The sequence below is a fragment of the Coenobita brevimanus genome, chromosome 109 (assembly GCF_032717465.1).
Source record: "Coenobita brevimanus isolate Jiangsu-jjx chromosome 109, ASM3271746v2, whole genome shotgun sequence".
In the NCBI taxonomy this organism is placed as follows: Eukaryota; Metazoa; Arthropoda; class Malacostraca; order Decapoda; family Coenobitidae; genus Coenobita; species Coenobita brevimanus.
The window spans coordinates 2,828,279-2,856,175 of record NC_137062.1 but is presented as its reverse complement, the minus strand read 5'-3'; positions in this window follow the sequence as shown (position 1 = coordinate 2,856,175).

Here is a 27,897-nt window from a genome sequence, read left to right as displayed (position 1 = left end):
TAAGGTCAATTATCCCCTCACGCGTGGAAGGAGTTTCATCTTTCTCCATCCACTCATTTAAGTAAGCTGTGAGACGATCAAGGAACTGAACAGCTGTCTCCTTGTCTTGGAGACGAGCTCGCACGAACTGAACTTTGGCGTCGTCTACTGTGAGACCATACGCCTTAATGAGCGCAGCTTTCATCATCTCATATGTGAGATTGTTTCCACGAATTCTGTGGAGAATATCGAGGGCAGGGCCCTCAAATAGGCTAAGAAACTGAAGCCGCTTAGCTGCCTCATGCAGTTGATATAAGTCTGCCATGTCCTCAAAACGAGCTACGTACGGCTCGATTCGCTCGCTTTCCTTGTATGAAGGAAGCTTGATGCGTGGGGTCGCCAGGACATGTGCAGGGAGAACGCTCGTGGAGCTTGGACCAACTGCACCGGACGTGTCTGAAGCCAAGGAATCTCGCTTGAGCTTCAGCACTTCAAGTTCATGTTTTTCTCGTGCCTCTCACTCGGCACGTTCGTGTTCTCGTTCTCTGTCTCGTTGTTCACGCTCGTATTCGCGCTGTTCTCGCTCGTATTCGCGCTGTTCTCTCTCGTATTCGCGCTGTTCTCGCTCGCATTCGCGCTGTTCTCGCTCGCATCCGCGCTGAATCTTACGCTCTTCACGGGCATCATTCTCGCGCTGCTGTTCCTGATTATGCCGTGAGAGTATATACTCTTTAATTTCGGTTGGGTCCGAAAGACCCATATCTTTGGCTTCCTTTAAAAATACAGTAGTAGCCATGGCGCTAATTTATTAAGCAAACCGAAATTGAGTACTGACTGCTTAGCGACGAATACTAATAAACACAAGTAAAGAATACAGACACAAGCTAGTGGTGACCAGTCTTATCCAGTTAACTGGCAAAGAATAAATAAAAAATGTAAATGACTGGGAAGACTCAATAATAAACACAATGGGTACGGCGACTTCCCAGGAGCGAATAAAATCGTCTGGCGTTACCAAGAATAAACTAGAGTTAAGTACTCTATGGATTGATAAAGCAAAATTCACTTGCTAAATTAAGGGTAAACACCAGTAAGCTTGTGCCTATAAACTTTAATGATAAATACCTAAATATGAATGAGTGAGCACTATCTCGTGAATAGCTTTAGAGCTAGGAGTTAATATCCTGGAATGAGGTCGCCAATTGTCACGGGGTTTTTATATTAACACAGTAATTTTAAAATAAATGGTTAAATATTATTTAATTTGATAATATTCAATAATATTGAAGAGCAGAGACAATGATTGTCTTGCTACATCAAGCAACGATTACTTTACGCTGACTTGCTAAGATTCTCAAGAACGAGAATTTATAAACTTTCTCAACAGTACACAGCAGAGACTAATTACTCACAATTGCTGCATTACTGTACTGTTAGCCTCTGGAGAAAGTTACATCACCCCTGACAATAAATAACTAATACTAATAATAATAACATCAGGTTCTTGCTGATGCATTAACTCCTGGCACAACGGATTTTAAGTTAATACAACAAGAGTGGTCTAAGTACCAGTTATGAAAGCAAACGATTATGCAAGCTAGGAGCTATATGGAAAATAAGCTTAATTTGGATTAAATGAAACAAGATTTTACTTTACATTGAAGCTCAAGAAATAGAACTGTTAAATTTATTGATTACAAAAATAAATTTAACGTTACATTTCAAATCAATGAGGCGCACTCACTCACTCTCACAAAAGCTAAATACTTACGCCTAGGAAAAACACCTTAACTAAACTCTTAAAACTAGGAAATACACAAAAGAAATACCAGTCGATGAATGCTATGTATCACCACTAAGGTGGGAGTACTGGGATTACTGAACTAGTGGAGCTTGGGGTGCTAGCTGACCTCTCCACTTGTTGAGCACAGTACCTTTCTCCGTCACAGCAAACACAAGACTGAATTCAAATAATGCATAGGCAGGATGCACAAGCCACCGGGAGAAGGCGTGGCTAACGGTTGAGGAGAGCAGAGGCGAACGATAAAGAAACAATTGTATCGCTCAGTAGCGCACTTAGTGACGTGCATTAAATCGGTCACTTCTGAAAGTGACGAATGTTTTGAAAAGTATACTCCGAAATGGAGGGAGAAACGGTTAGTTGAGCGATACACAGTGAGTTTTCCACTAATAGTTCGTGGCTTCTCATAAAACGGAAATGTCGCGAATTGATTCGTGACAGATGCCACTTGAAGGGAATGCCTGGGGCCCACCAGGGTAAAAGCAATCCTCATTATCAAGCGTCCCCAAGCAAAATGGCTGTCAATTGACAAAATAAAGCATAAGGACGCCTTCTCAGACGAGTTCGCTGCACTGAATTTCACCTTATTCAGGAATAAAATTGTTGCATTCACTGTCAAGCAACTGTGGAACCACCAACCATGTGATGGTTATCACAAGCATCCACAATTAATGATGCTCTGTATGGGAAGCATACTACCTCATGGGACCAGGTTCTAAGCTTCTTCACCTATGCATCATGCATACAGGATGACATTACAGACTCAAAGTTATTAACTATTCACGCCACAGTTTCACTGGAAGGCAAGGGAAGCCCAGAGACTCCGAAACCTCAACATTTTTCTCACAAAGGTTTGCCTCAAAAGTTGGTTTCTGGCACCAGTGGTTCCCTACGCAGCTAGGAACAACCTTCATTTCGTTCAGCACCATCATGCATACTCCCAGTGAAGTATCAGTGCAGCCACGCCACGCAAGATGACTAGATATTTATGGTACCTATAGAAGGACTTGCCACTTCTCAGTCTCTTTGATCTAGGTATGGAGTCGAACGAGGAGCGGTTTAAGCTGGAAACCAGCACAAAACGAGGGAAAAGATGACCTATGAAAGCAGGCAATAATGGGCCATATCACAAAGGGACAGAAGACGTTCGTCAATTTGGTTAAAAGTGCAGAAAAAGTGCTAATAACCCTGTATTTTCTGGATGGATTCCTGACTAAAGACACTGACAAATGGAATAAAAGGTATTTTTTGTGGATGCAAGAGCAATCATCCTCTCTCAAGCAACGACCAGCAACCACGCAGGCCGAGGCGTCACAATGTTATAAGAAGTGACACAGTTAGGTCACTTTCAAAATGAGTTATTGAACAGAGCCGGAAAAGCTCCTTTGATGTCAAGAAATGAATACTGCTGATAAATAATCCATGACATACTTCCACTGTAACCATGATTCCCTGGTGCAGTATTTAAGAATGACTGTATTTGATGAATATGTATGAGTGTAATAAAATCTGGCCTTGAAACAAAGTAGAACTAATTCCCTGATTAGTGCTTGAAACATACAGTACGCCAGGCTCACGTGCATAATGGTTCTAGCAGGGACAAACTTTGATGCCTTTAAACAACCTCTAAATATCAATATTCTCTATTCAAATTTCTCCCAGGATACTTATTTATAAAAAGGAGCACTATGAAGGAATGAGGCATAAAGATGCTCTGATATGAAAATTTCCTCCTGCGTGTGAGCGTGTGTGTGTGTGTGTGTGTGTGTGTGTGTGTGTGTGTGTGTGTGTGTGTGTGTGTGTGTGTGTGTGTGTGTGTGTGTGTGTGTGTGTGTGTGTGTGTGTGTGTGTGTGTGTGTGTGTGTGTGTGTGTGTGTGTGTGTGTGTGTGTGTGTGTACTGGGTGTTTCAGGACCTTGTGATGAAAGGGAGGAGATTCTTGGGCTAATTTTGAGTAAAAATATTATATTGTCATGTGTCTGATTCTCTGTCGTTACGGAAGATTGACGGTAACTGCAACTCTGTATGGGTTGAAAAATGGGCTCAGGTTGATGTGCCTCCTCCACTTTTTGAAACGCAAAATCAGCCCTATGATCACTTCCTGCACGTAAGTCCTGGGACACCCTATATATAATTATAAATGGGTGAAATTCAAGAGAGCTTGAATATTTCTCAGCAATGAAAATTCCCTTTATTTCCATTTAACCATCTCCAGCGACCCAGTCATGTATTTCCTTATTCAGCCAATGAAGAATTCATCAAGCTCACTTTGTGGTATCTGGCCTGTAAATCAGAATGGCACGAAATCGTTGTTTGTAACATAAATTCTGGAGATAATGATGGTGGTGTACAGTACGTCAATATCGCCTTGTGTGTTCGCATCTCAGTTTTGTTATGACTATAAACTCAAGTTATATCAGGTGCCGCAGCTGTCAGTATGTTTCAATCAGCAGCACGAGGACGTCCTTCTTATTTTATTCTTCTTACCATTAGATGATGTTCTAGGCTTAAGAGAAAAGTTTGGAACTTAAGTGGCTTGATGTATTCTTTATCAATTCATTTACTTCAGACTGTCTCCCCTAAACTGAATAATATCAGCATGAAATAAACAAAAACGTGAACCCAAAGTGTTTAACACGTTGTTTGACACTAAGCAGAAATATACCGTAGTTTTTTCGCAGTCTGAGTTTAACATAGATTCTTCTTGCAGAGAGGAATGTGAATATAGTGAAAAAAATTATAAGCTTATACCTCAGACATATGTGTCTGGACAGATGACTGTGTTAACCTACCGTAGCTTCAGTAAAAATAAATGTATTTCCAGTTAGAGATTTTATTTGTTTGAAGCTTGCGACAATATCAATCCATGGAGTCCAATTTAATTATAATTCTGAAAACTGCGTTTCAAAATTCTATCAGGGAAAAGAATTTCTATGAAATACCGGTGGTAATTACAAAGCGATAGCGGTGTTGCCACAATCCCGGGATAAAAAGAAATAATTATATACGGTACTTTTAGATTACTTTTCTTACAATGGCTGCAGTTCGTAACCCGTCTAGTAAATAAAGAATAAAGTTCAGTAAGAAACAATAGTCAGAGAAAGCAAGTCCCGCGCCCACCAACTGGTCTAAGGCATGGATGTTTGACTATGCCCTGTGACCTTGGCCTTTGACTGATTTCTCTCAAAACTGAGTTACTTCACTCTTACCTTACCCTCAACCCTGCCACCAAGTTTGGGTGAAATCATATCAAACCCGTTTGGGTCAATTCGCCCAATAGATTGACATTTAACTGAATGCCCTAAAAGCTGACGATCATAATCTTCGTTCTAAGCTGAGCCTTCACACAAAAACTGGTCTGTATTGGCCAAATACTGTTTTATTTTATATATATATATATACATATATATATATATATATATATATATATATAGATAGATAGATAGATATATATATATATATATATATATATATATATATATATACTGTATCTCTCTCTCTCTCTCTCTCTCTCTCTCTCTCTCTCTATCTCTCTATCTATCTATCTATCTATCTATATATATATATATATATATATATATATATATATATATATACTGTATCTATCTATCTATATACCATATATATATATATATATATATATATATATATATATATATATATATATATATATATATATATATATATATATATATAGAGCCAGACGCCTCAATCCCGTTTGGGGTGGCCACAAACAAATCACCTCCAAGTCGCCCTGTCCCCCGCCATTTCACTGCCCTGCTCCCAACTCACACCCCCCTCTCTCATATACCTCTCCACCCCATCCCTCCATCTCATCCTCGGCCTTCCCCTCCCTCTTCCCCCTTCCACCTCACTCACATACACTCTCTTCATCAGTCTTTCACCCTCCATCCTCTCCACATGGCCAAACTACCTCAGTGTGTTCCTCATAACGCTTCCTATCACATCCACATCCACACCACAATGCTCCTTTATATCCTCATTCGTCAACCTGTCTCTCCACGTGACTCCACAGGCTCCTCTTAAATAACTCATTTCCACTGCTCTCACTCTTGACTTATGTCCTTCCAACAATGTCCAAGCTTCACTTCCGTACGTTAGAGTTGGTATCACAATACTGTCATATAGTAACTTTTTCACTTCCATGCTCACTTCCCTGTTTCTTATCACTGCTTTCGAAGAACCAGCAACCTTTCTTCCCTGCTGTACCCTTTCAAGCACTTCACCCTCCAAACTTCCATCCTTACTCATCACACTACCCAAGTACTTAAACGTACTCACATTTTCCAATTCCTCACCATCCAACCTCGCTCTACATTCACTGACTTCACCTCTCTCAAAGACCATCACTTTACTCTTCCCTACATTCAACTTTAGATTCCGTTTCTTACACACGCTCTCAAACTCATCCACCAAGCCTTGCAGCTCCCCTTCGTCTTCACTCAACAACACAGTATCATCTGCAAACAACAGTACAGGGAGTTTCCAAACACTATCCTCTCTCACCAGGGCCACTCTAACATCCACTACCCTACCTTGTACCTCTTTTATTACCCACATTCATGTACAGATTGAACAACCATGGAGACATGACACATCCCTGTTTCAAACCAACTTTCAAAGAGAAAAATTCACTTAGTTCACCATCCACACGCACTGCAGCCTTCGCACCATCGTACATACTCTTCACAGCATTCAACAACTTCTCATCTAGTTCCACATATTCTTAACACTTTCCACAATCCTAGTCTATCCACCCTATCATATGCTTTCTCCAAATCCATGAAAGCCGCATACAACTTCTTTCCCTTCTCTAGAAACTTTTCCACTAAAGATTTAAGAATGAATATTTGATCTACACAACCTCTTCCCTTCCTAAAGCCTCCCTGTTCTTCTCCAACTAAATTCTTTCACTAACTCTGTCTATAAGTATCCTACCATACACTTTTCCTATTATACTAAGAAGACAAATGCCCCTATGATTACCACACACTTCTTTTTCTCCTTTTCCTTTGTACAAGGGAATAATTATACCTGACTTCCAATCCTCCGGGACTCTACCTTCCTCCCAGGCCAATCTGCACATCTTCCACATCCATTCTACTACTATCTCTCCCCCATGCTTCAGCATTTCACCACACACTCCATCAATTCCTGGGGCTTTCCCCGATTTAACTTTCTTCATTGCTTCCACAACTATATATATATATATATATATATATATATATATATATATATATACGGTATATAGATAGATAGATAGATAAATAAATAGATAGATAGACTGAACGATAGATAGATAGATATATCGTCCCCGCTTCGGTTGGGATAGGCCGGTCCTGCAGTGGACACTCAAACGGCTGATGAGTGAGATGATATATATATATATATATATATATATATATATATATATAACATCATCCTCCGGACCTCCTTTCCCACCCAAGGGCAGTGTGAGGAGTAGCAATGTCCAGACAGCCCAAATTTCCCCAATCCAATGGACCACGCATCCAATGACTCATCATTCAAGCCCCCGGAATCCTTGCTCCATTGGATAAGCCAAAAAGCATTCACCACATTCTGTAACTTCACATAAACGTATCCGACTGAGTCCATTCGGACGCGCCACATTAAAAAGGGGTGCCAAAATCCCTTATCATGCACTTCTCACAGCATTCATCCAGCCAGCTCGATCTCTTGTCAGTTCCCTTGCCTCACCGACTTCCAAACCTCTCTTCCTCACACATTCATCCACCATATCTCTCCACCTTCTCCTTGGCCTACTTCGCCTCCTCCCTGCTTCAAATTCGCTCGGATATGCCTTTTTCACCACTCTGTTGTTATCCATTTTCTCCACATGACCATACCATCTCAGTACACTCTCTTCGATTCTGGTGTCCACAGACTTCTTCACTCCTCATCTTTCACGAATCACATTATTTCGTATCCTATCGACCCTCTTTACTCCATATACATTCCCCAGCAGTCCTCATCTCCACTGCTCTTATTCTTGACTTTTCATTTTCATGTCACACCATAGTCTCACATCCATACGTTGAAGTTGGCACTTACACTCCTTCATATAAGCCTCGTACAGCTGCAACACTCAAGCCTCAGTTTCTTATCAAGGCCTTCATTGCACAAGCTACTTTTCTACCTTGTGTCACTCTACTTTCCCCTTCTTTGCACATCTTCCTCTCTCTTTTATCACTGTACCTAGGTATTTGAACGTCACTCTCCATTCACTGTAACATCGCACTGGGAGTCACCTTCTCTCTCAATAACCATCACTTTACTCTTTTCTACATTTACTCTCAAGGCACGACGCTCACAGACAGCAATACTCTGCACTAGCCTACCAAGTTCTTGTCCGGTTCTTGCAAGGAGTACTGCATCATCAGCATACATCAAATCTCAGATATTCCATCTATCACCATTCATTACCAACGCCATCCTCTCCATGATTCGTGTATTTACTTCTTTCATCACCCCATCCACATATCTATCTATCTCTATTATATATATATATATATATATATATATATATATATATATATATATATATATATATATATATATATATATATATATTGAACAACCATGGGGACATCACACAACCTTGTCGGACACCCACACCGATCGTGAACCATTCGCTTAGATGTTCATTAACCCTTACACATGCTTCACTACCATCATAAAAACTCTTGACGGCACTTAGCAACATACCATCTACACCGAACATGCGCAAAACTTTCTACATTCCTTCTCTGTCCACTCTGTCGTATTCTTTTTCCAGATCCATGAATGCCATAAACACCTTATGGTCCGTCTCCCAAGCCTTCTCTGCTATCTGTCTCACTGCAAATATTTGATCCTCTGCCACTCCTAAAGCCACCCTGTTCATCACTCACTAGGACTTCTGATATCTCTCTTACTGTCTCTAGAATGATTCATCCATATACCTTCCCTACCACACTCAATAAACTTATGCCACGACAATTCATGCAATCACGTCGCTCACCTTTAATTTTGTTCAGGGGTACAATCACAGCCTTTTCCCACTCTGCAGGCACAGGTTCACTCATCCATGCCTTCTTACATATCTCCAACAAGTACTTCATTCCACCCGCTCCACTACACTTAATTATCTTTGCATACACCTCATCAACCCCAGCTGCTTTCCCATTTTTCAGCCGCTTCACAGCACTCTTCACCTGAGCTAGTGTCACATTTCCTGGCACTGCATTCCTTCTCCGCACACCCCCAAAACCAATCATGTTTACAGCCGCTCTGCTGTCTGTATTCCCATTCATCAGGGTTTCAAAATATTCTTTTCATCTGGTCCTTACTTCATCCCCTTGGGTTAATAATCTACCACCTACATCCTTCACACCATCACATTTCTCTCCGCCTTCATTTCTACATTTCCACACGTCTTTCCAGAATAACTTCCTATTTTCAGAGTAGTTTGCATTCGTTTTTCTTCTTAGATCATCATTTACCTCCTTATTTTCCTCTTTACTAGTCTCTTTACGTGCTTCTTGCTCTCAATATATTCAGTTCTTATTTCAACTGAATCCCTGTCATGTAACCAATTTAGCCACTTCTTCCTCTTTTCCTCCACTGCTACCTTAAACTCATCATCCCTCCATGCCGTACCTGTCTTTGTTGTTACTCTTGCCACACCACACACCGCGTTAGCATTTCTAACTAATTCCTATATGCATTCCCAGGCTGTCCAGATCCATTTCATTCCAATTCACCGATTCTTATCCTCCCCTTCTTTGGTCCTGTATGTATCTGCCATTACTTGTAATAATGATTATAATAATAATAATAACAATAATAATAATAATAATAATAATAATAATAATAACAATGTTTATAATGATAATTATTATTGTTATTATTATTATTATTATTTTTTTATTGTTATTATTATTATTATTATTATTATTATTATTATTATTATTATTATTATCTTTATTATTATTATTATTATTATTATTGTGGTTGTTGTTGTTATTACTTGTTTTAACATTACGATATTTCAAAAGTATTTGGCCTAGAGCCTTAAATCTTGGTCAACTTAGTCAAAAAATTGTCCTCTTTTTTTGGTCACATATCTTGGCATACTGTCACCCGGATCCCTGGACATTGCCCGTATCACAGAATTGCGAGTCATCCACGCTGTGTCAATAGTCGCTTAAGCTACGAAGCTGAACCTTTGCAACAAAACAGCGTTAAGGCGGACGCAGGCCGGAAGGGAGTATGGTTCCATTCAGGTGATTATTTGCTGAGATCATCTGGGGTCAGACTGTGAGATTTCTCCGGATATTCCCGATATCACCCAATTTTCCATGAAGGTTTAAAGCTAGTGCCACCAAACATGATGGGTTTATAGACTGTAACGATCTAAGGTGACATGCACAAGGTCAGTGATCTTGACCTCAAGGTCTCTTTATAGCTCGGCTTCTACTGTAGTACGCAATGGCTGAGGGAAGCTTTTCTTTACCAAAACTGTCCTTGGAAATTCTATGGTGTTCTAGTGAATATTATCGTTATTATTATCATTATTGATATTATTATTATTATTATTATTATTATTATTATTGTTGTTGTTGTTGTTGTTATTTTAGCAATAATATGAACAATTACAAAAACAACAGCAACAACAAAAACTGTAGTTTAAAGAACAACAGCAGTAAAAATATAATTATTGTATTTAAATAATAAAAATTATTATTTGTGGTAGGTGGTGGGCGACCATCATCCACTCACTTGATGTAGTGCTGCTTACTTCTTCCTCACCCTTTATCATTTTTTTTTTTCCTGTGCCTGCCCTCCTCTTTTCCTATTTCTCCCATCTTTCCTGTCACTTCTAATTGCTTTCCTTTCCTTTACAGGTGGCTTTACATTGAGTGACAAGCCAAATGGTTTCCTGTAAGCCAAGAAACCATTTACAACGCTGGGTGGTAACCATATAACTAAACCATACGTGCTCCCTACGTGTCAACAAGTGAGTTGGTGGAGGGTTAGTGCACCTCCCCGTAAAACAAATAACTCAAAGTCAAATGGCCACCCCTTACGGGATTATGGCGTATGGCAATAGATAGATAGATAGATTATTATTATTATTATTATTATTATTATTATTATTATTATTATTGTTATTATTATTGTATTATTATTATTATTGTATTATTATTATTATTACTATTATTATCATTATTATTATTATTAATATTATTATTATTATTATTATCATTATTATTATTATTATTATTATTATTATTATTATTATTATTATTATTATTATTATCTGCCCCCGGCCCGGAGGGGCTCGGGGAAGAGTATTGTTATCACTAGATTTGTCTCTTTGCTTGTTCGTCTGTCTGTCTGTCTGTCTGCCAGTTGACAACTTTTCACGAAAACTACTGGTGCGATTACGACTAAAAATACAGGTATCATGGGCTATGATATTCTGATCACCTGATTAAAATTTGGGCCAAATTGGGCCAAGGTTCAGGCTGTAGGCCCCAAAACGTAATATATATATATATATATATATATATATATATATATATATATATATATATATATATATATATATATATATATATATATATATATATATATATATAGCCAGACGCCTCAATCCCGTTTGGGGTGGCCACAAACAAATCGCCTCCAAGTCGCCCTGTCCCCCGCCATTTCACTCCCCTGCTCCCAACTCACACCCCCTCTCTCATATACCTCTCCACCCCATCCCACCATCTCATCCACGGTCTCCCCCCCCTCTTCCACCCTCCACCTCACTCACATACACTCTCTTCGTCAGTCTTTCACCCTCCATCCTCTCCACATGGCCAAACCACCTCAGTGTGTTCCTCACAACGCTTCCTATCACATCCACATCAACACCACAACGCTCCTTTATATCCTCATTCGTCAGCCTGTCTCTCCACGTGACTCCACAGGCTCCTCTTAAATAACTCATTTCCACTGCTCTCACTCTTGACTTGTGTCCTTCCAACAACGTCCAAGCTTCACTTCCGTACGTTAGAGTTGGTATCACAATACTGTCATGTAGTAACTTTTTTACTTCCATGCTCACTTCCCTGTTTCTTATCACTGCTTTCAAGGAACCAGCAACCTTTCTTCCCTGCTGTACCCTTTCAAGCACTTCACCCTCCAAACCTCCATCCTTACTCATCACACTACCCAAATACTTAAACGTACTCACATTTTCCAATTCCTCACCATCCAACCTCGCTATACATTCACTGACTTCACCTCTCTCAAAGACCATCACTTTACTCTTCCCTACATTCACCTTTAGGTTCCGTTTCTTACACACTCTCTCAAACTCATCCACCAAGCCTTGCAGCTCCCCTTCATCTTCACTCAACAACACAGTATCATCTGCAAACAACAGTACAGGGAGTTTCCAAACACTATCCTCTCTCACCAGGGCCACTCCAACATCCACTACCCTACCTTGTACCTCTTTTATTACCCCATCCATGTACAGATTGAACAACCATGGAGACATGACACATCCCTGTTTCAAACCAACTTTCAAAGAGAAAAATTCACTTAGTTCACCATCCACACGCACTGCAGCCTTAGCACCATCATACATACTCTTCACAGCATTCAACAACTTCCCATCTACTCCATATATTCTTAACACTTTCCACAATCCTTGTCTATCCACCCTGTCATATGCTTTCTCCAAATCCATGAAAGCCGCATACAACTTCTTTCCCTTCTCTAGAAACTTTTCCACTAAAGATCTAAGATGAATATCTGATCTACACAACCTCTTCCCTTCCTAAAGCCTCCCTGTTCTTCTCCAACTAATTTCTCTGTTCTTTCTCTAACTCTGTCTATAAGTACCCTACCATACACTTTTCCTATTATACTAAGAAGACAAATGCCCCTATGATTACCACACACTTCTTTTTCCCCTTTTCCTTTGTACAAGGGAATAATTATACCTGACTTCCAATCCTCCGGGACTCTACCTTCCTCCCAGGCCAATCTGCACATCTTCCACATCCATTCTACTACTATCTCTCCCCCATGCTTCAGCATCTCACCACACACTCCATCAATTCCTGGGGCTTTCCCCGATTTAACTTTCTTCATTGCTTCCACAACCTCTATCCTACTGATTTCTACCTGTCTTCTCACCTCCCTCCTTCTCCCAGCCATTCCCCAGCCACTTATACTCGCATTACTTCCATCCTCTACGTTCAACAATTCCTTAAAGTGTTCTCTCCATCTGCTCACTTTTTCTCCCTTCTCCACTAGTAATCTACCATGTTTATCTTTCACTCCCCTGCTAACTTCACTTCCACCCTGTCTTACTCTTTTCACTTCTCTCCAGAACATTTTCTTACAGTCCCTCCACTTTACACTCAAATTCCTTCTCCCTAACTCTTTTCAAATTTGTCATATCGACATGAAACCAAAACCTAAAAGTGCATATTTGAAATCTGCATCCCATAACATGCCTCATTACATCAGGGGGGTCACCCCCTAGTTGGCGGTAGGGGGATCATTGTCAGGAGGGTCGGGCCTAAAATTTCAGATTGGCATAAAGTCGTCAATATTCACGTGATTAACTCCAAGTTTGATATGTGGCATCTTTGACTAGATATCCTGTTGTTTATACGTTAGCAATAAAATGATTGCCGGGGACAGGTTGCTGTGCCTTGACACCGCATCGTGTTATTATTGTTATTGGGAGGGAGGTGGAAGGAAACACGGGTGAACAGAGGTGAGCTTTATTCCCGGCTGGTATAGTTTGTGGCTTCTTCAGGGGCACCCCTGAAGAAGCCACAAACTAAACTAACCGGGAATAAAGCTCACATCTGTTCACCCGTGTTTCCTTCCACCTCCTTCCCACACGTAACATAATGACTCTACATTATTATTATTATTATTATTATTATTATTATTATTATTATTATTATTGTTATTGTTATTATTATTATTATTGTTGTTGTGGTTGTTTTTGTTGTTCTTTTTGTTGTTGTTGTTTTTGTTTTTATTATGGCTATTATAGCAATAATATGAACAACTATAAAAACAATAGCAAGAACAACAATGGTAAGTATAACAACAACAGTAAAAGTAGAGGCCCCCCAAGGGGATAATCACACCAGCCGCGAGCTGAAACATTTTTTTTTTTAATTCTAGAAAGAAGGAACCAAAGGGCACGAGCCTGCAATACTGTTCCTTCCAAGAGAAAAACAAAATACAAGAGACAGCCAAATTCAAGATCCGATCATTTCGAGATGCCTGGACACACTGCCTTTGAAAAGCTGAAGATCATAGCTAGCAGGATATATAGACAGAGTTGACATGTTGCATAAATGAAAGACTGGGAGTAACGGTTAACTCTTGCATTAGAGAGTTGGACAGAAAGGGGATGAGAATTTGCTGCTAGACGGGTCCTACCCTCCCGTCGTAGAGGTGGATGGATGCATGCAGACAGTTCAGAGGAGCAGTGACCATTGAAGCAGCGATAGAAAAGAGATAAAGATGCAACAGTGCGGCGAAGAGACAGAGGTGGAAGGGAGCCAGTAAGAGGAGGAGAGTTAATGAGACGAAAAGCCTTTGACTCCACCCTATTGAGAAGAGCTGTATATGGGGAGCCTCCCCACACATGAGAGTTGTGCTCTACACAGGGGCAGATAAAACCCATGTATAAAGTCAACAACTGTGCAGGGGTAAAGAAGAATCGGAGTCGGCTTACCACACCCAATCCCTTGGAAGCAGATTTTACGAGATGTAATATGATCTTTCCAAGACAAGTCCCGAGTGAATGAAACCCCAAGCAAGTTCAAGGATGATGCTGGATTAAGCTGAACATTATTAACCATCGGTGGGCACTCCCGTGGAAGACCCCGTTGGGCTGACAGGTGCAAGAACTGAGTCTTTGATGCACTAAAAACAACCAGATTATTTTTACCCCAGTCAGAGATACGAGCCAAGTCAGACATTAGGTGTGCCATATCCTCATCCCTTGTTTGTTGAAGTAATTGCTGAGATGGACGTTGAGGGAACCGAATGGAAAGGTGAAGGGTGGTGTCATCAGCGTACGAGTGGATAGGATTAGATGTGCAGCTTAGGAGGTCATTGATGAAAAAGAGGAAGAGAGCTTGGGATAGGACAGAGCCCTGAGGAACACCACTGTTGATAGATCTAGGAGAAGAATGATGGCCGTCTTCAACAGCGGCTATAGAACGATCAGAAAGGAAGCTATAGATGAAGGCACAGATAGAAGGATAGAAACTGTAAGAGGGCAGTTTGGAAATTTGAGATTTATGCCAGACTCAATCGAAAGCCTTTGAGATATCAAGTGCAGTGTCAAAGCTTTCGCCAAAGTACCGAAAGGAGGATGACCAGGAGTCTGAAAGGTAAGTGAGAAGATCGCCAGTGGAGCATCCCTGGCAGAACCAATACTGACGATCAGAAAGAAGTTTGTGATAGGAAAGATGCTTTAATTTTTTTCTGTTAAGAATTGACTCTAAAACTTTGAGATACAGGATGTTAAAGCAATTGGACGATAGTTAGAGGGTTAGGAATGGTCACCCTTCTTTGGGACTGGCTGAATGAGAGCAGGAAGGAAAGGGACTAGTTGATAGACAAAGGCGAGTTTACCTAGGCAGGGTATAAGCCCAGAAACACAGTTCTTGAGGACAACAGGCCCATATGCCTAGTTAGTATTGATTCGTGTGATGAATATGACCTGCGGCTCGGAATATGACCATGACCTTGACCTACTTTCGCTAATTTCGAACTCGCAGGAGGTTTTCATCCCTACTACACACCTGTAAAATTTTGTGATGATATCTTGATCGGTTGCGAAGTTATCATGCTAACAGACACACAGACGCACAAACAAACTGAAAACAATACTCGTTGGATATTTTTATCCTAACTACACACCTGTAAAATTTTGTGATGATATCTTGAGCGGCTGCGAAATTATCATGCTAACACACACACACACACACACACACACACACACACACACACACACACACACACACACACACACACACACACACACACACACACAAACTGAAACCAGTACCAGCTTCGCTATCACGGCTGGTAGAAAATACTACCACAAAGAATACCCGGTATCTCGGCTTCTACCTCCTCCCTCCCCTTGTGTCAGTCAGAGCAGAGCGTCTCAATAGATATGTTATTTGGCATCCAAGCAACAGTTTACAAAAATATGCGAGATATAAATGACTGGTTCACGGTAGGCAATATTTGTGATATTCCAGAGAGAGAGAGAGAGAGAGAGAGAGAGAGAGAGTTTCATCAAGGATAATCATCATCGTAAGACAGCAAGAAAGCATAATGAACCAGTTGCATATATACACAAACTACACACATCTTCTGGTGCTGTCCAGGTGGTTTGGTCCTAATCCAAACACAGTGTTGCTCACTAATGATACACTTTTAAGCAGAAGGTTGTTTTCTGTTAGTTTATTGGACAGGTTAGGTGTATGACTTCTAATTTATACAAGATCTGGATGAAAATCTATCTGTCTATCTATTGCCAGACGCCTCAATCCCTTTTGGGATGGCCTCAAACAAATCGCCTCCACGTCGCCCTGTCCCCCACCATTTCACTGCCCTGCTCCCAACTCACACCCCTCTCTCTCATATACCTCTCCACCCCATCCCTCCATCTCATCCTGGGTCTCCTCCTCCCTCTTCCCCCCTCCACCTCACTCACATACACGCTCTTCGTCAGTCTTTCACCCTCCATCCTCTCCACATGACCAAACCACCTCAGTGTGTTCCTCATTACGCTTCCTATCACATCCACATCCACACCACAACGCTCCTTTATATCCTCATTTGTCAATCTGTCTCTCCATGTGACTCCACAGGCTCCTCTTAAATAACTCATTTCCACTGCTCTCACTCTTGACTTGTGTCCTTCCAACAACGTCCAAGCTTCACTTCCGTACGTTAGAGTTGGTATCACAATACTGTCATGTAGTAACTTTTTCACTTCCATGCTCACTTCCCTGTTTCTTATCACTGCTTTCAAAGAACCAACAGTCTTTCTTCACTGCTGTACCCTTTCAAGAACTTCACCCTCCAAACCTCCATCCTTACTCATCACACTACCCAAGTACTTAAACGTACTCACATTTTCCAATTCGTCACCATCCAACCTCGCTGTACATTCACTGACTTCACCTCTCTCAAAGACCATCACTTTACTCTTCCCTACATTCACCTTTAGTTTCCATTTCATACACACTCTCTCAGACTCATCCACCAAGCCTTGCAGCTCCCCTTCGTCTTCACTCAACAACACAGTATCATCTGTAAACAACTGTACTGGATGAAAATACTGAACATATAATAACTGATATGAACTAAAAAACTAAAGAAGTTAATATACAAATACTGATGTTGATGAGGTAATCATATGGAAGGGAGATCGATTTAGGTAAAAAAAATAAACGCTCTTTCCAACCCGTAATACACTATGATTCTCTCTCTCTCTCTCTCTCTCTCTCTCTCTGAACGTCGTATAATAGGATAATTAACTAAGCCATATATTCCATTAGTATGCTAACAGTTTTCAGCCTAGTTATCGCCAGCCGATTGTTTTATGTAGGAAACTCCACGAGCTAGTGAGATTAGGAAACATTTACCTCATCAGTACCATTTCTAATAGTGTATTTGTACTGCCTCGAAATAATTACATTCTGGAAGTGAAAATGTTATAACAGTCTCCATTAACACTTGTCAGAGTAATGAGTCTTTTTTTAATAAAGTAAACGATTTTTTAATCGCAGGGAAGAATGTTGTTGTCCTACAGTAATTAAGTCATTATCAACATGGCCCTTGTCGCCAAAAACACCATCTCTTTTTTCATCATCATCATTATTATCATCAATCCATGTCATTTTTTCAAAGGCTTCTCCCATCCAACCCACTCTGAATGGAACAGATTCGTCATGACCATCATCATTATTGTCTTCATTATCGTTATTATCGCCGTCACAATGATCGTCATCACAATCATCATCAATTTGCGTCAACATGTTTTTTTTCTAAACTTTTCTTGACCACCCTGACTATGCAAAATTTATTATGGCAGTAAAATGAGGCAATACCAACAGATGCTTGTATCTTGTGTTTAGTAGCACTGTATAATGCTATGACACTGATTAAATATTACCTTTTCGTTCTAACCCTTTGTATGCCAACCAACTTTTTTTTTTTTTTTGCCAAAACGTGTGATGTAGCGTAGAATGGGACTTGCTCACATCTTACATGACATAGTATCTCTACTAATCCCGTTTTGTTTTTACCTGATGTAACTGGGCCATTCCCTCTTGAATCCTAGGTGGTGGGTGCATGAAATTCGGTGATCCTTAGTTAAGACATAGGTATGGGTGTATTAAGTTACTGATTGAATTAGCGTTCCACTCTGAATGAATGAAGCTATCAGTTGAACTGAAAGACATTAATGATCTTCACTGTTAAAACAACTGCACTATATGACATTTAATGAATGCTTGCGTGTGCTTATGGGCAACTAAACCACTGGGCCGAGGAACACCATTTTGTGTCACAGAAAAAGTGACCCACCACCACCCAATTCTTCAAGCATGGGTGTAGGCGTGGACGGCTTTTGGAGTGTACTGAACATTGACAAGTACATGTGATACTTTTATTGAGTAAAAGTACCTGGAGGTAGCAAGAAAAGAAATGATGAGACAATATCCTTGTGGAAGGATTTTTTAATATAGCTGTCTTGGCTCTCCCGTAAATTGTCAAAATCGTCCATGGATTGGAAGAATAAAATGTGAAAGACGTCATTATAGTGAAGAAACTGGAAGAGGCTGCTTCACTAGAGGGATCTCTCTCAAGATGAACAAAATCGTCTGGTGGTAACAAGAAGAGAACAAGGTGACATTGCACTAGAGGGACAAGTGCAGAATTGTTTTTAACTATCATTACGATGAATTATCCAGAGTTAAGCAAAACCGTGAAGCGATTAAAAGAAAGAGAGAGAGAGAGAGAGAGAGAGAGAGAGAGAGAGAGAGAGAGAGAGAGAGAGAGACTAGGAGTGATGGCAGTAGTGACGTTTCTTGACTGAAAATATTTGGTAATTCTCGTAGTTATTAACGCCATTGCGGAATAGAAAGTTAAATTACATCTTACAGATGTACAGTTGCGGACAATAATATCGTTCTACTTTTTAATATGATAGTTTTTAATCTCTTGCATAGCATATTGAATAGCATGTTGGGTTTTAATATGGCACCACTGTGATTCGAATATCAGTGTTCACTGTATTTCATTTTACTGTGGTGAATTATATCAGTACACAGAGTGGTTCTTTTATTAGATTCTCCTGTTTTGTGTTGCGTGGGGAGACTCAGTTTGCTTTTTTTTTTAGGAGTGATGCAATTTTAGTTTTTGAATGAAAATAGTAATCGCCATAAGCAACCAGTAGAAAAAAAAAAAAAGACATCGAAAAGTATGACAGGGATTATGGAAAGCATAAAGTACCGCAGGATGGACGCTGGTAACTCTGTCAGAACCGTCACCACAACACATGAGAGCTGGGTTGTATAATATATGGACCAACCTGTTTATGCCTGCCTCTGTACTTGGACCAACAATGTGCAAGAACATAAGTAGCGGAATGTTAGACAGTAAGACATGTTGGGACTGACATAGTTGGTTGTCATGATTGATGGAGTGGCCGCGATGCTAAAGTGGAGCGGGAATCCATAAAAAGCGTTACTCGAGAGAGTAAGGATATCATGGGTAAAGATATGTAAATGATGATGAGCGAGGAGAGAGGATACGGCGAGGCCTTTGATGAGGGTCCATCTGGCAACAAGATGACAGAGATAAGGCAAGGTGATTTTCTCTCAGCCTGATTTCTCGAGATTTGTAGGGATCGGCCAAAGTACTGGTTTAATCACAAATGAATTATGACAACATACACGACTGCCTTTTTGCGAGGACTAGGTTAGATTTAGTTGGCAAAATTGACAAGCAAATGGCAACTGTCCTATATGAAAGTTGGGGGGGAAAGGCACCTGATTTCGATCCTAACCGCGTGACACGGTTGATTGACTAGTGTGCACCTGGAGTGGTGGATGCAGCTCAGCGGTGCAAAGTGAACCCGTGTAACTGGATGTTTGCACCTGTCATCTTATTCTGCCCGGGGTGGCGTGGCTGCCGTCCAAGTTTGTGAAGATCGTCACGGTCCATATTGGTGTTCACACGATAAGGGTGGGTGCAAAACGTGGGTTTCTGTGCCTCAAAGTAGCTTTGTGTGTGTGTGTGTGTGTGTGTGTGTGTGTGTGTGTGTGTGTGTGTGTGTGTGTGTGTGTGTGTGTGTGTGTGTGTGTACACCAGTACACGTTTGTCACATATTATGGTCAGTGTGGGATTTCTTGCCGCAGGGATTCAGCGTGGCAGGGAGCATTTGAGTGTGTACGAAAAAGAAAGTGAAAAAGAGGTTAAAGAAAGGTATAAAGGAGCAAGGGAACCTTGCTTCTAACACAAAATTCCCTTCCACTCTACTCTAGCCGTACTTTCACCAGTAATGACCAGAGACTCTTCATTTATTTCATCATCTACCCTGACATACTTACTGCAGGTCCAGTGTTTGTCCAGCAGGCCCTTTGATGTCCAGGATCATCTAGGACGGGACTGTGAACCAGTCTCCCCACCTCTCCTTCTTCCATTTTTTCTTACGTTTCCCTGTTCTACTTGGAGCAGTTATTCACATCTTCAGTACACCTCTTCCTGTATTTTTACTCCCCGTTGTATGCTTCTTTCTCAGCACTGTTAGATGTGATCTTTTTTAGTATTTCTTTTAATATGTCGGTGGGTTAAACGGGGGCATATCCATCTTTGAGGGTGGAAATTTTAAACAGAGAGAAAAGATGTAAACATTTAGCTTAGGAGATAGGAAATGAGATGCAAAGGAAAATGAAGGAACCGAATAAATGGAGAAAGGGATGGGAACGAAGTGAAATGAAAAGGGAGGTACCAAAATGCGATGGTAGGAGAAAATAATGTGAATGATGATGGGAAAAGACAAGGAAGAGGAAAAGAAAAGAAATAAAAAGAAAAAGGCCGATATGAATGGTGAAAAACGCTGAAGTGAAATAGACAGAAGAGCTAAACGAGAAAATAAGAAGATATAGAAGCTAAACGCGTTGATAAGAAGGGAAAATGACGAATGAGGTCATAAGAGGAAAGTGAAAAAAATAGAATAAGTAAAAGGAACATGAGTAGGACGGAAATGCGACAATGGTGAATGGGTAGGTATTAAAAAAAAAATGAACGAGAGGAAGAACCAACTAAAAGGAAAAGGGAGCGAACTTAAATAAAAGGAGAAAATATGGTTGCTAAAATGAAATAAGCAGAGGTAGAAAGGAAATGAAAGAATGCAGAGAGAAAGAAGCTGAATGATCGGGAGAAGGGAGGGAATCGAACTGAGATAAATGAGAAAGGAATATATCCGAATGAGAGAAAAGAAAAATAAATAAAAGGGAAGGAGCCAAATGTAATAAAAGCGGAAAATAAAATAACTGGGAAACTGAAAGACACGTACGGGGGAAAATCAGTCGAAATGAAGAGGAAAAGTTGGAGATGAGATGGAATGAGAAAATGCAAGAACCGAATTGAGAGAAATAGAAAGAAGGATATGAGAGAGAACGTGAAAAGGAGTAGCCAAAGTAAAACAACAGTGTACCAGAATTCTCAGTCCTTCATGTACAGTATATAATTGGCCACATGCAAGTTTTGTCCTACAAGGAAGGTGAGACTCGCAACACTGATCATTTTCGTAGAATTAACACAAATCACTCTTAAAGTAAGTAAAAATCGTGTGAAAATAACACTGACCAAATACAGAGTACCTGTTAACAATGTTATGCTTTCTCTTTGTCGTTAAAGTAGTGCGATATCAAACACTGTCCATCTTTTCACTGTGTTTGAGAAGTTGCTTATTGTTTTCCTTATTTACAGCCAAATCGAAACATAACATTGCCAAACAGGTACGTGATTATATGTCAATGTTTATCTATTTTAAACGTGATTTATGCTAACACTACGAAAATTGTAAATGTCATCTTTTCAACTACTTTGTAGCTCAAAACACCCAAGTTGTCTGTTGGTCAGCTCTGGATCTATATTTCCTCAGACTCTTTCCAATTTCCCGTAAGTTCCAGTCTTTCAACCACAATGCCTTCATTAATCTCGAACTGAACTTTTCTGAGTATGACTTTCTCTGCGTGGGAAAATCAAACTTGTGAATGAACGCGTATTCTCGCTGTTTTTCCCATTCAGTGTTGGTTGTAGCTTTCTGGGAGAGCTAAGCGGGTTTATACTGGGGGCCCCCACATGTACCTTCTTTGTTATTTATCTAGTGTCAGATAAATTCATACAAGTATTTAAGGAATATTAATAGTTATCCCTCGGACACTGTTGAAATAGGTACAAAAAGAATATTAATATCATTCGAGGTTTGGTGTCTAAAGTAGCTAGATTGTTCCCAGAACTTTTAGATGGCTATATTTTACATGTAGATTTTACGTATTAAAAGTATCTCATAGAGAGAGAACTAAGTCGGTAATTGTCTGTCCAATGACCTTGGCCCTTGGTCAAGTTTATATCAAATACACCCACACACACACACACACACACACATATATATATATATATATATATATATATATATATATATATATATATATATATATATATATAAAGAAAATAAACACCAACATAATCAGGAACATCTTTAATAAATTGGTGACGTTTCGACAACTCGTTTGTCATTTTCAAACCTATAGAAAATACAATAAAATCAAAGTAAACACCATGTCTAAGATAAAAATACGAAAACTAAAGTAAAAAACCAAAGTAAAACACCAAGTCTAATAAAATACAAGTGAAGAATTATTATGATAAGATGAGGAAATGAATTATACATAGCTAACGTTGGTGGGATGTTACTAAGTACAAGGAAAATTTAAACAGAAATACATGTAATAAGACAATACATAAGTCAAACCTTAAAAACAGAGAAGGGGCGTGGAGCAGTCGTGTGTGCCCAGTGTGGGCTGTAGGTGGTGAGTGAGGAGTGATTCAGCCAGGAGGCGTGTTACCTCGTCACGATAAGCGTGGACAACAGAAAAATCAGATTCGCTTATGGGATGGCCTAAGGCTTCACAGCAATTTCGGATGGCAGAGAAAGGTGGCTTAGCCATAGGTAGACCGGTTCTATATGACCGTCCCCGATGTTCTGCAATTCATACTCGTAATTGCCTCTTTGTCTGTCCAATATAAGACGCATTTTTATTGTTTAGTTCTCCAGACTACATCCCTCTTTTTCTAAACTATTTAAACTCGAGGCATGCTAACATTCATTTCACTTCTGATATTGAAGAAAACAACAAACTTCCCTTTCTTGATATACTAGTCCAAAAAACTACTAATTCCTTCATCACTTCAGTATACCGCAAAGCCACTTTCACAGGATTAACCATGAAATTCAACTCAGCAATCCCAATTCAGTTTAAACGCAATTTGGTGTCGATCCTGCTGACCAGAGCTCATAATATTTGTTCATCCTATTCTGCTTTACACTCGGAATTGAGTTTTCTTACGAAAACATTGTTCTCTAATGGTTTCCCAATGTCTTTCACACAAACCCATATGGGAAGACAACTAAATAAGATCCGTAACCCACCCACTCCTAAACTCACAGCAAAAAAATCACCTGTATATTGTATCTTGCCATTTTTAGGTCCAAAAAGTTTTTCCATACGTAATAATATATCGAGTTTAGTTAGGGAATTTTACCCTCAAGTATGTCTTAGAACAATTTTCCAACCCAGCAACACCATTGGACAATGGTTCAAACATAAAGACCGAATCCCTGACGCTCTGCAATCCTCTGTTGTCTATAATTATAACTGTAGTCGCTGTAATGCGTCTTATATTGGACAGACAAAGAGGCAATTACGAGTATGAATTGCAGAACATCGGGAACGGTCATATAGAACCGGTCTACCTATGGCTAAGCCACCTTTCTCTGCCATCCGAAATTGCTGTGAAGCCTTAGGCCATCCCATAAGCGAATCTGATTTTTCTGTTGTCCACGCTTATCGTGACGAGGTAACACGCCTCCTGGCTGAATCACTCCTCACTCACCACCTACAGCCCACACTGGGCACACACGACTGCTCCACGCCCCTTCTCTGTTTTTAAGGTTTGACTTATGTATTGTCTTATTACATGTATTTCTGTTTAAATTTTCCTTGTACTTAGTAGCATCCCACCAACGTTAGCTATGTATAATTCATTTCCTCATCTTATCATAATAATTCTTCACTTGTATTTTATTAGACTTGGTGTTTTACTTTGGTTTTTTACTTTAGTTTTCGTATTTTTATCTTAGACATGGTGTTTACTTTGATTTTATTGTATTTTCTATAGGTTTGAAAATGACAAACGAGTTGTCGAAACGTCACCAATTTATTAAAGATGTTCCTGATTACGTTGGTGTTTATCTTCATATTGAGACTACGCTTCCCCCATGGTGAATCTATTGCATCTGTATTAGCAAGACGTTATGGACCTCCAACGCTACAGGCCTACCGAGCAGCTGAACGGCTCGACTTCAAGGTCAAGAAAGTCCAGCTGGACTTAGATTTCCTCACCACCTGTGAACAACATGACCTCACCCCTACTTTTCTTAATTTTAAAGTTCCCAATGCCCACATAAGGTCGTGAAGACTCTACAGAAGTTGCCAAAGACGTATTCTTACATACGAGGTGAAGAGTAAACAACGTCTACTTAGGGTTCATAAAAACAAATTAACATGTTCATTATCTTCACTGAAAAAATCTGTATCATTTTTTGACTTTACCCATTTGACTAATCTTATAGAGAGAACTAATGGGAACTCTATATCTCGTGTTAAATTCACTCAGCAACGTAAATTACGGACATTAGGATTTGTTAACCCCGATAGTGTACCCCATGATAAAGTGATTTTTAATTATTCTAGTAGGCAGCTGACTAGTGCAGAAAAATCCATTTTGTGTAAGGGTTTAAAGTATGCCATTCACACCCCAAAGCCCAGGTTCCTCCCGCATTTTCTTGGATTTGAACGATTTTTTAAGAACTTGTCTGCTCATTCTTTTTATCAAGGTAGTGGTAGAACTTATGATTTTTTAAAGAATAGCTTGAAGCACATTGCTTTTACTAGTTTTTATTCTTCAAATTATTCTTGCAGTAATGTCACACGAGAGCAAATTAATGTGTCGAAAAGTTTAAAAGATGATGATTCTATTATCATAACTAAACCAGACAAAGGAAATGGTGTCGTAATTCTGGACAGGACTGATTATCTGTGTAAAATGTCTGAAATTCTTAATGATGGTTCAAAGTTCAAAATCGTAAATGATGATGAATTTTCTTTGACCCTGAAACGTGAAGATCAAGTAAACAATTTCCTAAGGAAGCTGAAGTCTGATGGAGTAATTAGTAATGAAGTGTACTCAAAATTATACGTATCTGGCGCTACACCAGGAGTCATGTATGGGCTCCCTAAAGTACATAAACAGAACTGTCCAGTCAGACCCATTCTCTCTGCCATTGGGACTGTTAGCTATAACATATCTAAATTTCTTGTACCTATGATTACCCCCATCACTAAAAATTGCTATACGGTTAAAGATTCATTTACTTTCGCTAAGGAGATTTGTAACTACGATGTTGACCACTGTACTATGGCTTCTTTCGATATAAAGTCCCTGTTCACTAATATTCCTCTTTATGAAACTATAGACATTTGCACGAAACAAGTATTTAAACACGAGAAAATAATAGATGGATTTAATATGAACCAATTCCGTAAATTACTGTCTCTCGCTTCTAAAGATTGTCTTGTCCTTTTCAACGGAAAATCTTATAAGCAAATTGATGGAGTGGCGATGGGGAATCCCCTAGGTCCCTGCTTAGCAAACGCATTTTTGTGTTACCATGAGACAAACTGGCTACAGCAATGCCCTCCCAATTCAAACCTCTCCTCTACCGTAGATATATCGACGATACATTTTTATTGTTTAGTTCTCCAGACTACATCCCTCTTTTTCTAAACTATTTAAACTCGAGGCATGCTAACATTCATTTCACTTCTGATATTGAAGAAAACAACAAACTTCCCTTTCTTGATATACTAGTCCAAAAAACTACTAATTCCTTCATCACTTCAGTATACCGCAAAGCCACTTTCACAGGATTAACCATGAAATTCAACTCAGCAATCCCAATTCAGTTTAAACGCAATTTGGTGTCGACCCTGCTGACCAGAGCTCATAATATTTGTTCATCCTATTCTGCTTTACACTCGGAATTGAGTTTTCTTACGAAAACATTGTTCTCTAATGGTTTCCCAATGTCTTTCACACAAACCCATATGGGAAGACAACTAAATAAGATCCGTAACCCACCCACTCCTAAACTCACAGCAAAAAAATCACCTGTATATTGTATCTTGCCATTTTTAGGTCCAAAAAGTTTTTCCATACGTAATAATATATCGAGTTTAGTTAGGGAATTTTACCCTCAAGTATGTCTTAGAACAATTTTCAAACCCAGCAACACCATTGGACAATGGTTCAAACATAAAGACCGAATCCCTGACGCTCTGCAATCCTCTGTTGTCTATAATTATTACTGTAGTCGCTGTAATGCGTCTTATATTGGACAGACAAAGAGGCAATTACGAGTATGAATTGCAGAACATCGGGAACGGTCATATAGAACCGGTCTACCTATGGCTAAGCCACCTTTCTCTGCCATCCGAAATTGCTGTGAAGCCTTAGGCCATCCCATAAGCGAATCTGATTTTTCTGTTGTCCACGCTTATCGTGACGAGGTAACACGCCTCCTGGCTGAATCACTCCTCACTCACCACCTACAGCCCACACTGGGCACACACGACTGCTCCACGCCCCTTCTCTGTTTTTAAGGTTTGACTTATGTATTGTCTTATTACATGTATTTCTGTTTAAATTTTCCTTGTACTTAGTAACATCCCACCAACGTTAGCTATGTATAATTCATTTCCTCATCTTATCATAATAATTCTTCACTTGTATTTTATTAGACTTGGTGTTTTACTTTGGTTTTTTACTTTAGTTTTCGTATTTTTATCTTAGACATGGTGTTTACTTTGATTTTATTGTATTTTCTATAGGTTTGAAAATGACAAACGAGTTGTCGAAACGTCACCAATTTATTAAAGATGTTCCTGATTACGTTGGTGTTTATCTTCATATTGAGACTACGCTTCCCCCATGGTGAATCTATTGCATCTGTATTAGCAAGACGTTATGGACCTCCAACGCTACAGGCCTACCGAGCAGCTGAACGGCTCGACTTCAAGGTCAAGAAAGTCCAGCTGGACTTAGATTTCCTCACCACCTGTGAACAACATGACCTCACCCCTACTTTTCTTAATTTTAAAGTTCCCAATGCCCACATAAGGTCGTGAAGACTCTACAGAAGTTGCCAAAGACGTATTCTTACATACGAGGTGAAGAGTAAACAACGTCTACTTAGGGTTCATAAAAACAAATTAACATGTTCATTATCTTCACTGAAAAAATCTGTATCATTTTTTGACTTTACCCATTTGACTAATCTTATAGAGAGAACTAATGGGAACTCTATATCTCGTGTTAAATTCACTCAGCAACGTAAATTACGGACATTAGGATTTGTTAACCCCGATAGTGTACCCCATGATAAAGTGATTTTTAATTATTCTAGTAGGCAGCTGACTAGTGCAGAAAAATCCATTTTGTGTAAGGGTTTAAAGTATGCCATTCACACCCCAAAGCCCAGGTTCCTCCCGCATTTTCTTGGATTTGAACGATTTTTTAAGAACTTGTCTGCTCATTCTTTTTATCAAGGTAGTGGTAGAACTTATGATTTTTTAAAGAATAGCTTGAAGCACATTGCTTTTACTAGTTTTTATTCTTCAA